The sequence below is a fragment of the Thermobia domestica genome, chromosome 17 (genome assembly GCF_964235325.1).
Source record: "Thermobia domestica chromosome 17, izTheDome1.hap1.1, whole genome shotgun sequence".
Lineage (NCBI taxonomy): Eukaryota > Metazoa > Arthropoda > Insecta > Zygentoma > Lepismatidae > Thermobia > Thermobia domestica.
The window spans coordinates 180791696-180807013 of record NC_137470.1 but is presented as its reverse complement, the minus strand read 5'-3'; the positions used below and the strand labels follow the sequence as shown (position 1 = coordinate 180807013).

Sequence of the window (15318 nt, the reverse complement as noted above, 5' to 3'; positions counted from 1 at the left end):
TCCAACAAGAAATTTCAGATGTGGCCAGCAGTGCTGAATTTGGTCTAACTTTGGGAGTGGGTGTATTTCGTTGCGAGATATCTAAGCATACATCCAAATAAAAGAATTTCAAATCCTGTGGTAAAGCATTTCACCTGCCAACTGCAGTGTCAATGGGACATTCGTATTGACCAATAGACAAATTTTTAAGTATGTTTCATACCACATTATATTAATCACTGAAGTTATACACAGTGCGGCAGCTTATAATCGAGACTGGAGCTGTAGGAAAAAATAGAGTGATTGTAGAAAGTTCCTTACCTCGTATCACTCAAAATACGGCCCTCGTGCTTACATCGTTGCATCCTGACCCTCAATGCATAGAACGATTGCAGAAAGTTCTTTTGTTGATTGCTGTTGAAAACCCTTGTCGTAGTCTCTTGATGGCCGTTACGTAATCAAAGTACAAACATTTGAGTACAGACTTGAGTTTAGCAAATAAAAAAAAATAATCGCACGGGTCCACGTCTGGTGAATAAAGAGGGTGCTACAACACACAAATCACCTTTTGAGACAAAACATGTTGCACGATCACTGGCTTGTAATTTGGGACATTGGCCACTGAATTTCACCCCGATACTCGGGCCTCCCACGTGTGATATGTTGCAGTAACCGCTTCAATAACTTAAGGTAAAATGAGACGTTAACTGTTCGTCCTGTAGGCACAAATTCCTTATATACACTGCCTTACAAAAAAAAAACTTGATTTTGGATTTTGACTGGTACAGTTTTAGACTTGTGGAGAGTTAGCAGACTTGCACTCTGCACTCCAACTTTTTGTCGACAGGTCATATTGAAAAACCTATGTCTTATCCCCAGTAACGATATTCAGGAAAAAGTTAGGGTGCCTATTGACGGTAGCAATAAGATCTTTGCAATGATCAACCCTGCCCCTTCGTTGGTCATTTGTTAAGTAATGAGGCACGAAACAAGCACAGACCTTCCTTTTGATGAAATCGTGGGTTATTGTTTGCTGCACAGTTTATTTATTCACGTGCAACTCCTCAGTAAGGATTCACAGTTTCGGATTTCGGTTTTCCGTGATTGCTGCCCTTACTTTTTCCACCAATTCCAGTGTTCTCCTTGTCCTTGCTACACCCGGATTTTCGTTGTCTTCAATTGAATTATGTCTCTCGCTACATTTAGTCATGAAACATTCCTCTTTTGTTTGCAAAACAGCTCAATTGTACAGCTGCGCCTCATATTGACAAAATAAAACCAGTTTCGATTTCAAATTGCCGCACTTGTAAACTAACTGCGCTGGTCTACTGATTCTCTCAGGCTACCAAAGTGTACCAGTGCTTTCAATATGGTCAGTACTTTAAGAGTAACTGTAAGTTCGTCGAGAAAGAAAGGTGGAGTTTGTTTCGTGGCCTGATAAGGAAGGGTAGTACTTGGGTGATTGAATGATGCACCATTTTGATTGAAAAACAGCCAACTCAGTACAGAAACAAATGCAGTTCTATTAAACTCTATTGTACTGTGACAACACACAAACACACACACACATGTTCAAGTGCGTTTGAATCCCAGTATATTCCACATCATTGTATTGTAATATCCTACACGTGGTCTATATTTTAAACGCCATACGTGCTTTTTGTTTGTAAAGAAGATCAAACACTCTCTTACTACAACTATTACAAGCAATCAGACTACAGGTATCTTCGTTACCATCAGGTCATGTGACAGAAGAAAAATACTAGCACCACTGCTGTCCAGAAGAGGGTATAAAACACCATGTAAGGTCTCCATCGACATCAATTTCGGCTGGTCATTCTTGCTCTTTTAGCTTGCCTAGAGCTCTGAGAGTTCTAATCTAACCTAAGCCTCTTAGCTTGCTTGGAACTCTGTGGGAACTTAACACCTTTCTTATGTTGTCTGGAACTCTAAGATACCCCAACCGTAACCACATAGCTTGCCTGGTTTCCTTATCCGTTTACATTGCCTTGAGCTCAGCGGGACTTCAACCCCTCAGTGCTTGCCTGGAGCACTAAGGATTCCAACACCACTCCCATTTAGTTTGCATGGAGCTCTGTGCTTTCCTTCCCTTGGTTGAATGGGCATTGGGACACTAATTTTACTCAACCTGCTTAGAGAACTTTGTATAGGTTTTCGAACCAAACTTATAGTGACTTTATGAGTTATATTTATATATAACAGAAATTTTATAATAAAAAGGTTATGGGAGAGAACCAAATCCCATGTACTAAATGCTCTACCTACTACCTTATCAAGGTAATTTTACAGTATTTTTGGAAGGGGGAGGTGTTAAGAGTCTTCACCCCGGCGAAATTAAAATACCGCTAATTTTACAATAATTATGTGATATCAAATAGATAAAAGATAATTGAAATGTGGAACAAGAGCGCCCTAGACAATATTATTTTGCATGCGGTACCATTATCACGACTCACTTATCTGCTTTCGATTTCGAGTCATTTTGAAAATCGGCATTTATTTTCGCGTTTCTAAACGGCTGAAAACGGAAAGCTACTAGATGACTTGTGATAACGGTACCTCATGCAAAATAATATTGTCTAGGGCGCTCTTGTTCCATATTTCAATTATCTTTTATCTATTTGAAGATATCACATAATTACTGTAAAATTAGCGGTATTTTAATTTCGCCGGGATGAAGACTCTTAAACAAAGATGTCGAAATTGATAACGTGAACCAGTTAAAAGCAAGAATCAACGATGCAGTTGGCATTGTTACACCAGATATGTTCGACAGGCTCTGGTGTGAAATTCATTATCACCTGCACATGTGCGTGCTGTGAATGTTTGCGTACTGACATGCAAACGCACTTTAACAGGAGTTATTGCATTCTGTCCAAGTTCGCTATTGCCATTTAAATCCATGGTAATCTATTTTCGCTCTAATTCTCTTATCATGTGAGATATCGTTGTGCTCTTTTTTTTTGTTAGATAGATTAAATTGTATGTAACAGTTGTCTGTAGTTCTTTCCTCCAATAAGCATGGTAAAATAACTTTAATTAATAAAAGTATTAATAAAATATCGAATTGACAGCTTGTCTATCAATTACTCTTCAACAGAGAAACAAATTGTTGCGTAAAAGAAAAAGTAAAAACAGGGATTTGTAGATTGTACCTTTTGCTTAACGTTCCTGAAATCAAAATCTATTTTGAATGCATATTAGCAAAACTATTACGTAAAAAAGAAAATGGTACGTTAAAAAAAATCTAGCCAGCATAGGCGGCGTTTGCTGCAAGCATAGACCCACCCACTTTCTGACGTCAGCGCGGAGTGATACTATTCCTTGCACTCTGCCTCAGTCAACTTCTTGGAGGCGGGAAATACGAGTTCAGTTCGTTCGAAATCGGCTGCTTATGTCACGTTCGGGAATCCTTTCCTCTGTTGGTAGGTTTGTAATCTCCGAATTCCAGGGCGAACGCATAGTGTGTTTTTGTTTTGCTTCCGCACTGTGTTTGTGCAGCTTTGAAGAAAGTAATCGTTAGGAAAATGCCATCTCAGAAAAGGAAGAAGAGCGGCCTTTATCTTTTTGCAAGAAGGAAGAAAAATCGAGGCAAAAATTTAGCTGTCTGGAGGGAACGGACAAAGTTAAATGTCATTTGTAAATTTTGGAACTATTGACAAAATTTTCTTCTTAATTTTTCATTCATTACTTGGGTAGATTTTTAATTAAATTTTTAGATAAGTTGTGAAAGATTTTGATTTGTAATTTAGTGCACCGAATACCCTAAATGTTGATGGCTTTTCTATCAACTGGACGTCTTCAGCATAAAAATTCTGTCTTTCTTTTATCAAGTATATCACTGTTAATGTTTATCACTCATCAGTAAAGACTATAAGTATTTTGATACTTTGCCTATGCGAAAGAAGAAGTAAAGAGCTTGAAAGCAATGTAAAGTAGGCGGGGGTGGTCGCATAATTCACAATCAGTAGCGTACCGTACGTAGGAATTTATTTCGGGGGGTCCAAACTCAAAATGAGGGTATTTTATATCAAAATTCCTAAAATTGCCCCTAAACTTAGGCTAAATTTATACAAAAGTCGGAATTTCGGGGGGATCCGGACCCCCAGGACCCACCCCCTGCGTACGTCCCTGTTCACAATCCTTATCAGAAGGGCATTCTTGTTTTATAAATATTCTCGGTTCTGTGGCAAAGTAGCGACCGAAATCACTGAGGGAAAATCAAAGGAAAAACACTTTACTGACTAGAAAATCAGGTGGTCTAAAGAAGGTTACGAGAAATTCAGAAAGCTGGAGTCATTATCCTTTCTAGGACCTCACAAATAGGCTATAATTTTGAGTACATTTTGTTGGTGTGCTGCAGATACATTCTTCGTATTGTCTCACCTATTACTGCTATTTGACTTCGGTTTCTCTTCCCGAACATTATTTCACAAACCGGGCTAGTATTTAGTCAACGGACATTGCTAATATTAAATGATAAGTTACAGTACCATGCCAGTGATAATAGAGTTACCCTGGCAACAAATACTAAAAGCTTTTATTTTATTTTATTTTATTTATTTATTTATTTATTTATTTATGTATGTATTTTTTTTTTTTGCGAATACCACGCATCTAACATTACACGTGCCTGCAGCTATTTATTTCTTTTCTTTTCTTTTCTTTCTTTCTTTCTTTTTTTTTTTTTTTTTTTTTTTTTTTTTTTTGTTTTTGGTGAATGTCTCACTTTACTTGTACGTATCGTAAGGGAGGTTACTAGCGCAAAAAAAAAAAAAAAGTCTTGCACTTGAAGTGATGTAGAAAGAAAACGGAACTTAAAAAATGAAGACAACTAACGATGTACACTCATGTTCAAAATTATTGTCGCATGTCTATAACTGTCTTCTTGTAAGAATATAATTTGATAATGATTTTGCGGGGTACTTTTAATACTGATACTATGTGTATAATCGGGAAACGTATATTTGTGGTAAATTTCATAGGAAAAGAATTATAAATACGAAAATTAGAGTGAGTAAAACAAAATGTTGCTAAATGGACAAGAAAGTTTTATTTTCGTTTTATTGTTCTTATTTACTGCTCTTTTGACATGAAATTTACCACATACATGTCTTTGCTGATTATACACATACTAACATTATAAGAAATACCGGGAGAATTCGTTATCAAATTATATTCCTACAAGAACATATTTATAGACATGCGACAATAATTTTGGACATGAGTGTACATTATATGATGATGAGTGTTCTGCCCGAAAGTAGGTCTTTAACCCGAATATCTCTTGGCAAGGTAAGCCCATGGTGGTTTGCCATTATCTTCTATGGGATTATGATGACGTCCAAAGGACGGGATCTATAATTTAACGTGAGACACGAGCTACTTGTGTCCCACAGGGAATTGAACCCAAGCACTGATTAGAATGCGACGAGCGTAACCACTCATTCCACCAGGATCACTGTATGGTATGTAATTGACTTGTATTTTGCATATTTTTAGTGTTATATATTTTACTATGAAACATGCTAATATAAGGCAGAGGTAATATTATCAATGATTATAATTCTGCTAGAGTAAAGCAGAAATATCAGGGCAACAACAGTCCCTATTGGCGAAACTTTCCATTTCTCTCTGAAAAACCATATTTGCCCATCTCCTGTTAATGATGATAAGTAATCATATTCCATATAATACAATTTTCACAAATGAGAATGAAAGTTCAATTAGCTTCAAATCATAATAGGCCAAAATTGTAATAATGGGTATAATAATAAATAACAACGTATGGAGATTAGAAGTTGGTAACAGAAACTCCCTGATTTGACATCCGTTTCACCGTTCCAGGTTTCTAGGGGTGGCCACTGATTTATCAATGAAGACTGTAATACTTAGGGATGGGCACGAGCAAGTTTTCTTTGAAACTCGACTCAACTTGAAACAGATATCTTTGAGCTCGACTCGAAAACTCGGCTCGAAAAATTTCTTCCAACCCGACTCGAATTTGTGTCAAGTTTCGAGTCGAGTCGAGCCAATTTGAGCTAAACCCTGTGCAGTTCCAAGTACTCTCTTCAAATATCCTACATAGACAGTATAATTATCAATGATGATGATGATGATGATTATAGTACTACTACTACTACTACTAATTATTATTATTATTATTATTATTATTATTATTATTATTATTATTATTATTATTATTATTATTATTATTATTATTATTATTATTATAACACTGTGTTATAATAATACTACAGTGTGTTATTATTGGGTTGTCTTCTTTTTGCTTCAACAAACAGCAACGCGTTCTGTATAGAGTTCTCAATGTGAAGTTCAGTCTTCGGCGAGCGACTACAGATACTTGTTGATGTGTTGGATTTAGCTGAGAAAAGCGATAGCTATTATGATTATGACGTAATCAGTGGCGTATTTAGGGGGACTTCCGGGCTTAACCTCCCCCCCGAAATCTTACTATAATAAAATAACTGAAATATCTTGCAGAATTTTCACATTTCCAGGCAAAGCTCCCCCACCCGAAAGTTAGGAGAGCCCCTTTCGAAACAAAATCGTAAATACGCCACTGGACGTAATTATGCTTTCTATCGTATTTCTCACTTGAAAATACTATGTGAACTGAACTTCTCATTCCTTTACTTCTTAGTTTCCGCAAGGTGAGGTCTCAACTATAAACTATCTCATGCGGCAAATTTTAGATGGATAACTTTTAAGAAATTTTATGTTATTTATTATTGCCTATCTTTATCTTATTGTATTACTATTTCAGGCAGGTCAGAAGTGAATATAAATATAAGATTGCTGAGAAAGAAGTTTTTCATGAAGTATTTTTAAGAAAAATAACTATCAGGGAAAGAAGGGAATAACGAAAGAAAAAAATTACGTGATTGTACGAGTGAAACAAATAAACATGACTATGATAACAAAAATATGAAAGCGTAGAGCAGCAACAATATTCTCCCCCCCCCCTTCCCTTGCCCAAAAGCGAATTTCATTGTGTCCTTGATTGAAGATGATTCTAAAATACTAAACGGAGTTTTTGGGTTGTTGGGGAGTATTCCCCCCAAAAGATCTTCAGCCCCCCAAACAAAATATTTTAGTGACGCCACTGTATTAGCATTTTTTGCGTGTGAAGTATTGTGATATACGTTTCTGAAATTGCATAGGGCATATGCTTTCTTACAATGGGAGACTAAAAAACAAATCTTCAGGAAACGCAACACAGCAGTTCTCATTACGAAGTCCCTTCATTTTTTTGACAAACTGAAAGGTCTCCTTCACAGCTGGAAACCGTGTCAATGGACTGTGTGAATAATTTTACTATCTGTCCGGCAGGTATCAAAAGTCTGCGCGCGCGTTTCTAAGAAGAACCTGTGTTCACACGTTGTGAGTGTGTGTGTGTATTTGTGTGTGTGTGTGGTATGTCGCTTATTCATATCTCTAGCGCTGTTGCAGAGTACAGGGTAGTTTCGAAGTCGACTACAATGCAACTTCATTGCCATTCAAGCATCGCGGAAGTATTGCAGTAAACTGTCCCAGAAGTATAGGATTCATCGTTTATGCTGAGATCAGTGTCTGTAGGAATGTCAGGAAGGTTCACTATGATTGTTTTCAAGCAGTGAAAAGTTTTAAAGAAAACTTATAACCGGAACCGAAATTTACACGTTTTATTGATGAGAACTATTTTGGGCGGAATTTCAAGGTTACCATATCCGATATGAAAGAATTGTCTAAAGGAAAAAAATAATTCGACAAGAATGTTAACGTTCTGTACGAAATCTGCAAGAAGAACAGTAAGAAATTTGTAGTATCTTTTGTGTGAATACGTCACCTATGAGAATGTGGTAGAATTTTCCTAACAAATGACAAAACAAGAGGAAAATGTGTAAGTACCGATAACGATATTTAATGCAAAGTGGAAACACTACAGGACAAGTTCGACTGACAGACGAATGGCCACACCTACAGTACCCTTCTCCCCGCTCCCAGAACACTGAAATCTGACATGCTCGAGAAGTAGTGAGGGCTCTTAACGGAGTATAATGAATTCAAGTAGAACCATAGTTGTTCTTGCACTGAATAAACTACTTAAATTGCTAAACAAAATGGTGATTCATTCAACCACTCAACTGCCGTCACTCCTGCACAGCAGCTCCACGAAGCCCCGCCATTCTTTCTCGAAGATCCTACACTCTTGAGAACATTCACGCAGGGTCGTGGGGATAATTGGGGAGAAATTTTGATTAAAGAATGAGCGGACTTCGGTCAACAACAGTGATAAAATTTTTGGGGCGATTAATACATAATCCAACTTAGAATCGAAGATTGTTTAGTTTAAGCTGTTCGGAATTTCGTGTTAGGTAGTTTAATTTAAATTTAGATTCGTAAGCACAAAAAAAGTGAGTTATTGTTAGTCCTTGGAAGACTCTTTATAACTCCAACTTAGCTCTGCAAAAAAAAAAAAAAAAAAAAAAGAAAAAAAGAAAAGAAAAGAAAAGAAAGAAAGAAAGAAAAAGAAAAAAGAAAGAAAGAAAATGCTAAGGGACAGTGTTTATGCGTTCGAAGGTGGCGCTCCGAGTTTCTTTAAACACTGTTAGAAAATGAGGGGCTACAGTGTTATCAGAGAACGCTGGACATTTGTCGCCTGCTCATACTGTAGCCTACGTTCGTTATCTACACCCATTTGCTGCACAGCAACGCCGTATAATAACCTTCGTTTCATTCGTATAGCTCATACACCACCTATTGTGTCCCACGTTATACTTACGCTACTGCGTAAGAGGCCAATAGAAAGAGTCCTTTGAGCTATAGTGACCGCGACGATCCGTGAAGCCTGTTCTCTGCACCAACCACAGAACTGCTTTGCCTCACGTATGATGCATCGGAAGAATTCGGTACTATTGGTGGACTTACCTTCCGAACGCACTCTTGAGAACAAGTGTGCCGACAATGTTGTCAAATTTAGAAGAGATGGCGAATAAGCGACAAGAAAACAGCACTTAGAGAACTTTAACACGAACATTAACAATTATGTCAATTAGACGATAACAATAATAATATCAAAAATTTAAAACAAGAACAACAACAATAAGAACAAAACGAAACTTAGCGGAAATCCGACAACACTGTACCCTCAGGATATGTTCGTGTAGCACGAAAGACGACATTGGCAAAATTTCATGGATGGGGTTGGCGACCGGGACACACCCTTGCGTTCTACTGGCTGCTGAGATTGGTACATCTAGGTCAAGCTTCACGACTCCTTGCGATCACCATAACAAACAATAATCAAAATGTTAAGGAATGAGGGAAGCGAGAATCATGTCCAATTAGTTTGGTCCAGGTGAGGTTCAAGAGCTACTTTCTGTTTCTGCGGTGATGATTTTTTTAAACAATACAGTTAGTGAAATAATTATTGTTACTATCTCCCTCTGCCATTCCAAATTTTTATTTACGACAGAAGGACTGATTTTTTCTTCTTTTTTTTAAAGTTTTTGCTAGTGCATATATTTATACTTGAATAACAGAATAACACACAGGTTTCATAGGTGCATCTTACGACACTACTGGCTATTCCTTTACACCGCTGAACTCAATCGTTTGTTACACCATCTTTGTTGATACTTCTTACGAAATAGAGTCGAGGTGTGTCTCTGGATTGTCTGCACCAAGCTTTACTTGAAATGATGTAATGGAAGGTACACGGGTAGTATTTTTATAGTATCTCACATACTTCTTTAAATTTGCGAGGTACGTGGATGTGAACTGAACATTTAGTAGACTCTTCTTGTTTGTTATGCAAATCATGTTAGATTTTCATCTACGTCATTGAAAGTAAGAATTCATCGAAGGAATTCTTGAAAATTAAAAGTTTACATGCAATTTTCAGATCTAAAAGCTCACTGTGGGAAATTTCTAGTTTTAAAAGGCGCGCACCCGGAAATTTTTGTTAGAAGGGATCCAATTTGTCCATGTAGTATTAAGCTTGTGTTATTTTGTACCCGACATGACGATAAGTAATTGTTAATTACTATCACCTATATTGTCAGAAAACTAGATTATTTTTATTAAAAAAAAAAAGAAAAGAAAGAGTCCAGATGAGGTGTAAAATGAAATCTTTAGGCTACCTCAATAATCTTTCTGTTAAATAAGTATAGTTTTGTTAACAAAATGGGCGAATTACGAAGTTTGGGGAGTCCGCAACCCCACGTGGGTGAACCTTTGGGTCTTCAGTAATACCCCGACTTATACTGAGATTCCTCTTTCAGCCTAGGGCACTATCAATGATTATTTCAGAAGATTTCCCCTAGGGGACTATCAATATACAGAGAATTAAAAGTAGTATTGCTAAAGCACTGGTATCTTACTTTCAGCATGATCCGAGATATCACCTGAGGGAATTTCGTACCTCCGGAGGAAAAATCCGTACTGAACATATTCATGTACGACTTCAGATTCTATTTCATTTCAATGGCAGAATTTCGTTTTTAGAGCAAGTGATGATTTTTTTTGAAAATTTTCCCCATGGGGGACTTTGAATACACGGGGACAACAGTGCTGTGAAAATTCCTGGTAACTAATATTGAGTATGAATAGAGATATAAGGAAGTTTAAGTTCTTAGGGGGAATTTCCCTCCGGGCTGCCACCCCCCTGAAATCATCACTGCTTATAGAATACAGATATTTTAGAGTTCAGCTTCTGCATAGGCTTATATTAATCTACTGTAATAAGTAGCCCAAGCAACATGGCGCAACGGACCAGTGGTGTACACGGAATTTCATCCAGGGGGATCAAACTCCCAAATTAATATATTTTCAGGATTTTGTATACATACTTTAATATGGTAAAAGATGCAAACCCAGAAATCCCTCCTTTGCGTATGCCACTGCTTTGGATATACAAGTAAGCTTGCCTTTTTATGAAAAGTACACGCATTAAAAAAAACACACACACACACACACAAACGATACGTAATAGTTTAAGGAGGCTTAAGCGCAACAAAAATAAATATTTGCTTTGTTTTGATTTTCTTCACTGGGTATACGCTGAACTCTTGAATACAGTTGAAAGTACACCTAACTAAAATGTATATATTACATCACGCTTTACTTTGGATTATTGTTCCGATCCCCCTGCCCCCAAAAATGTAAATTTGAGTAGCAAGAAATACTGTCTGCGGTCAAGGCACACCATGTTAATGAAGACTAATCCAGTTGTTCTGTTGTTGTTAAAAAAATAATAATAAGCAAACCTAGAAGAAAATTAACCACAAAAAAGTAAGACGTTTCATTTCTTACCTTTCATAGCCTGTGTGAAATATGACCATTGAATCGGATGCACTTCTTGCTTCTCTTTCTACTGAATGAAACAACTTCCTGCCTAGATTGATGGTAATAGTGAGAGTAAAGCTTACTTTCTCTTCTTAACTGGCGTTCCCTCTCCCCCTCCCCGCCCTAGTAACGCCTACACGAGGAAGAGGTCAACAAAGAGACTTCATTTGTCTTTTGTGGGAGAAAGAGAACAATACACCTTGTCTCTCACAGTGACATACTAATGACATTTTAAATTAATGTTTTGCTTTTAATTGTTGGATGAAATCATGCAGGGTGACTATGTTCTCGAATACCGAGGATTGTATTTAGGCCCATGATACGAGGTATGCTTAATAAATTCAGCCAAAATTTGAATTTAGGGGATGACCCGAGGGAATTTCTCCCTTCTCTGAGAGAGTCTGGGACTCGATCGTACTAAACCGGGATTGTCAGTACGATATTCACTCCCGTGTGTTCAAAGTCGCCCCGGGGAATATCTTCTCAAATCGTCACTGCTTACATTAGAACAAACTTACTCCATTGATGTGATTTCTCAACGTAACTCTGCAATCCATCTCCACATTTGTAGATCTGACAAACTGTCTTCACAAGAAAAAGAAAATACGGTTTTCTCTATGAACCAAAATTATGTTATCTGCTTAACTTCCTCGGCGTGATTCACATAAATTAATAGTATTTTGTTAGGATCACGCAAGTAAGACTTACAACCGTAGGAAAGGCTAACATTTTTATTTATAGAGTTCTAAACTGTGCTATGCCTAAGCATAAGTCCTGTATAACGTAAGTTACAGATTATTGAAGTTGAATCTAATGAGTGAAGTGGAAAATAGATATTTCTGATTAATGGAAAGATAAATGTTTTTAGAAAAGTAATATGAGCATAATTGTTACGAGTAAGATGTCACCCTAGTAGTAGAGACAACTTGGAAACCGCTTGCTGCAAGCATGCGTTACAAGTCAGCAAGCTTGATTGGAAACCGTGCAAGCAAAATGCAAGTAACGGAGTTACATGGGAGCAACCTTGCATTCAGTGTTCCATTCAAGCTTGACGCAAGCGTATTACGCTGGAGGCAAGTCAATAGCCAACGAACAACCAGTGATGTTATGATGCTCTGCGAAGGATCTAAAGTATCGCTTGCCAGTACAACAAAAGGCAGGTTGTATGAAACCTCGCGTTAAAAGTCCAAGCGTAGAAAGTCAAAAGCCAAGCACGCGCCAACTGACCGAAACCTTTCTTGCTACTTCGGAAAATTCTTATTGTTAGTACGTACGTAAGTCTTTTACTTCGCACTATAACTCTTAAACAACAGCGAATTTTTGAATTTTATTTTTGCAAGAGAGCTAGAACGATAATCTCGGCCGAGTTCGTTATTTGAGCCAATCCATTAGCATCTTCACATGTAACGGTGGCTATCCTTATTCCGTTTAAAATCTATAACTAGTGACGGGCACGAGTCGAGCCAAAGGTAATTTTCTCGAATCGAGTTCCAAGCAGAGTCACTGTTTTGAGGTCGAGTTTCGAGTCAAGTCGAGCTTGATAAATGGCGTTCGTTCAGCTCGTTTTGAAATCATGGCCTGATTGAGTGATTAGAGTAGAAAGCGAAAGTAGTAACGTGGAATACTTTTAGTGTTGCTCACGAGAAGGGACATTGCTCGCATCTCGTCTCGTCTCGATAACGAGACGACAATACATTTTTATAACGAGACAGCCTCAAATATCGTGAGCATCAATATAAGTATATACTGTACTTCTTGCCATCAAGGCTGATACCTGCACGCCTGAGCTCAAGCAGAAGCCTACCCCGGATAGTGATACCAACCGGCTCGACTCGGTTCAACTGAGTGAAGAGCTCGAGCCGGCTCGGTTGGGATGAACCATCGACTTGACTCAAGTGAGCCAATAGCTCGAGCCGGTTCGGTTGGGATGAGCAACAGACTCAGTTTGACTCGGCTCGAGAGGGCTCGGTTGAAACGAGTCTATCGGGTCGGCTAGGGTAAGCCATCATTGGTTCGGTTCCGCTCAAGTGAGTCACCGGCTCAAGCCGACTCGATTGGGATGAGGCATCGGCTCAAGCCGGCTTGGTTGGGATGAGCTGTTGCCTCGGCTCACTGCTCGATAGGGATGTGCATGAGTAGAGTCGAGTCGAAATTTAAGACTGTTTTGACTCGTCTCGAGAAAACGCTGTCTCGACTCCAAATTCAAAACGAGACTAAATGTATGAGGTTATATATATATAAGCGTTCTTTTAATAATTTATATTTTATGTAGTAAATTGCGACAATATTTCAATTTCTATCGCAATTTGTAAATCTTGTAGATCATTTTATTCACTATAATGAGTAATTATATATTCATAAAGAAGTCCAATAAATAAGAAAGTACTTGACAATTGCATTCATTATGAATGCAATTGTGAATTACTTTCGTATTTATCGGATTTCTTCTATGAATTTTTTATTATTATTTTCTCGACTACAAAGATAGAAAGAACAAGAATTCCGTCACTAGTAACCTAGCAGCGAAAATGACTTCTAATTGGAAGTAATAGATCTGTGCATTTAATTTCTTAGATAGTCTATAGGGGTACTTTAGAGTTTACTGTTTTTCTTTGCAGTCCGTGCTCATTGTTGAATAAGCATTATATTTTATTTTGTCAAGTTTAGTGAAATGGGAGTTTTACCACAGCAGCAAATTGAACAATTAGGCTCAGAAAAACAACGCATTGGCTATTCTATCTTCAAACATACACAGAGAGAGATCCCATTTGGTCAAGGTTTTTTTTTTTAGTTAGTTAGTTAGTTAGGTTCGTGTCGTCTCGCAAGGAGAAATCTTACAAATATAGTATGTTTGTTTTTACAAGGGACGTAACTGGGCATCCGGTATATCAGTACTTCAAGTCAAAAGCAGCCGCACTTGAGACTTGCAAAGATGCCAAACATTTGCCTGAATTATGCTAGATTTTTGTAAATTATGCCAGATTTTCAAAATATCTTCCTAAACTAATGTTAAAGGCTTGCCCTACTTATCTTCATTGTTTTAATGAAGTGTTTCAACTGTATTTATGTACAAAGGTAATATATATAACGGACTCAGGAATTACCCCTAGATAACGCTCAGGACTTATCCCCTGGAGAATTCCCATCTCAAAAAACTTGCCTTATTAACAGCCTGGGTGCGAACCTCAGTTTTCATGTCGAAAGATTACAGAGACCTAGTGAACAATATAAAATATAGCAATCGATTTTTTTTTAATATATCCTCAATTTAGTATTCACAAAGAATGTTTTACAAAATTTGAATTTGATGGGTGAATGAGTAGACTTTTAATACGTTCACATTGTATCCACTGAATTGCGAAATAGTGTACCTCCACACGCACTTAATTTCTCAACCATCCTCAGATTAATCGAACAGTTTGATTTTGAATGTGACTTAAATTTCTATTCGTACCTATTCTTATCAAACACAGAAATTATGAAGGAACGGATGTACTGCACAAAATAGAATAAAATTATCTCATTCGGATTTCTATCATCCCGCAGTCCAACCCAAGACTAAACCACAAGGGATGGGCTTTCTGATTTCAAACAAGATAATGTGCCTAGCTGAGGCTTTACATTGTGAAGATTGTATTAGTGAAAATTATGCAAATAAAATTTTACAATTTAATAGATGTTACTAAATATTGAGCTTCCCCATGGCTATGTGGTTAGCATACGCTTCTTCGGCGCGGAAGTCCGTGGTTTGATTCACGGTAGGAGCTCATGTGGTTCAAATCCCACGTTAAGCTGTAGGTTCAAGTCTTATACAGATTTGCTCCTGAAAGGGACACTAAAGTATAATCTAATTTAATATTACTATTTAAAAAAAAGGAGAAAAAGACTTACCAAGACGACGTGAATTTGACTGCCATCAAATTAGTTTTATATTTTCACTTAATCCAGTGGATATTAATAAAATTACTA

The 15318-nt window shown here is 37.4% G+C and overlaps 1 protein-coding gene across 1 annotated transcript in view; it reads right to left on the bottom strand.

The window, feature by feature from the left end:
* The window catches only part of LOC145673837 (uncharacterized), a 31484-nt gene extending 20027 nt beyond the window's left edge, over positions 1-11457 (bottom strand). The window contains exon 1 of the mRNA XM_081743607.1: positions 11317-11457. The gene's annotated coding sequence lies outside the window, so the exon portion shown is untranslated. The remainder of the gene's footprint in view (positions 1-11316) is intronic.
* Between the last annotated feature and the right edge of the window lie 3861 nt (positions 11458-15318).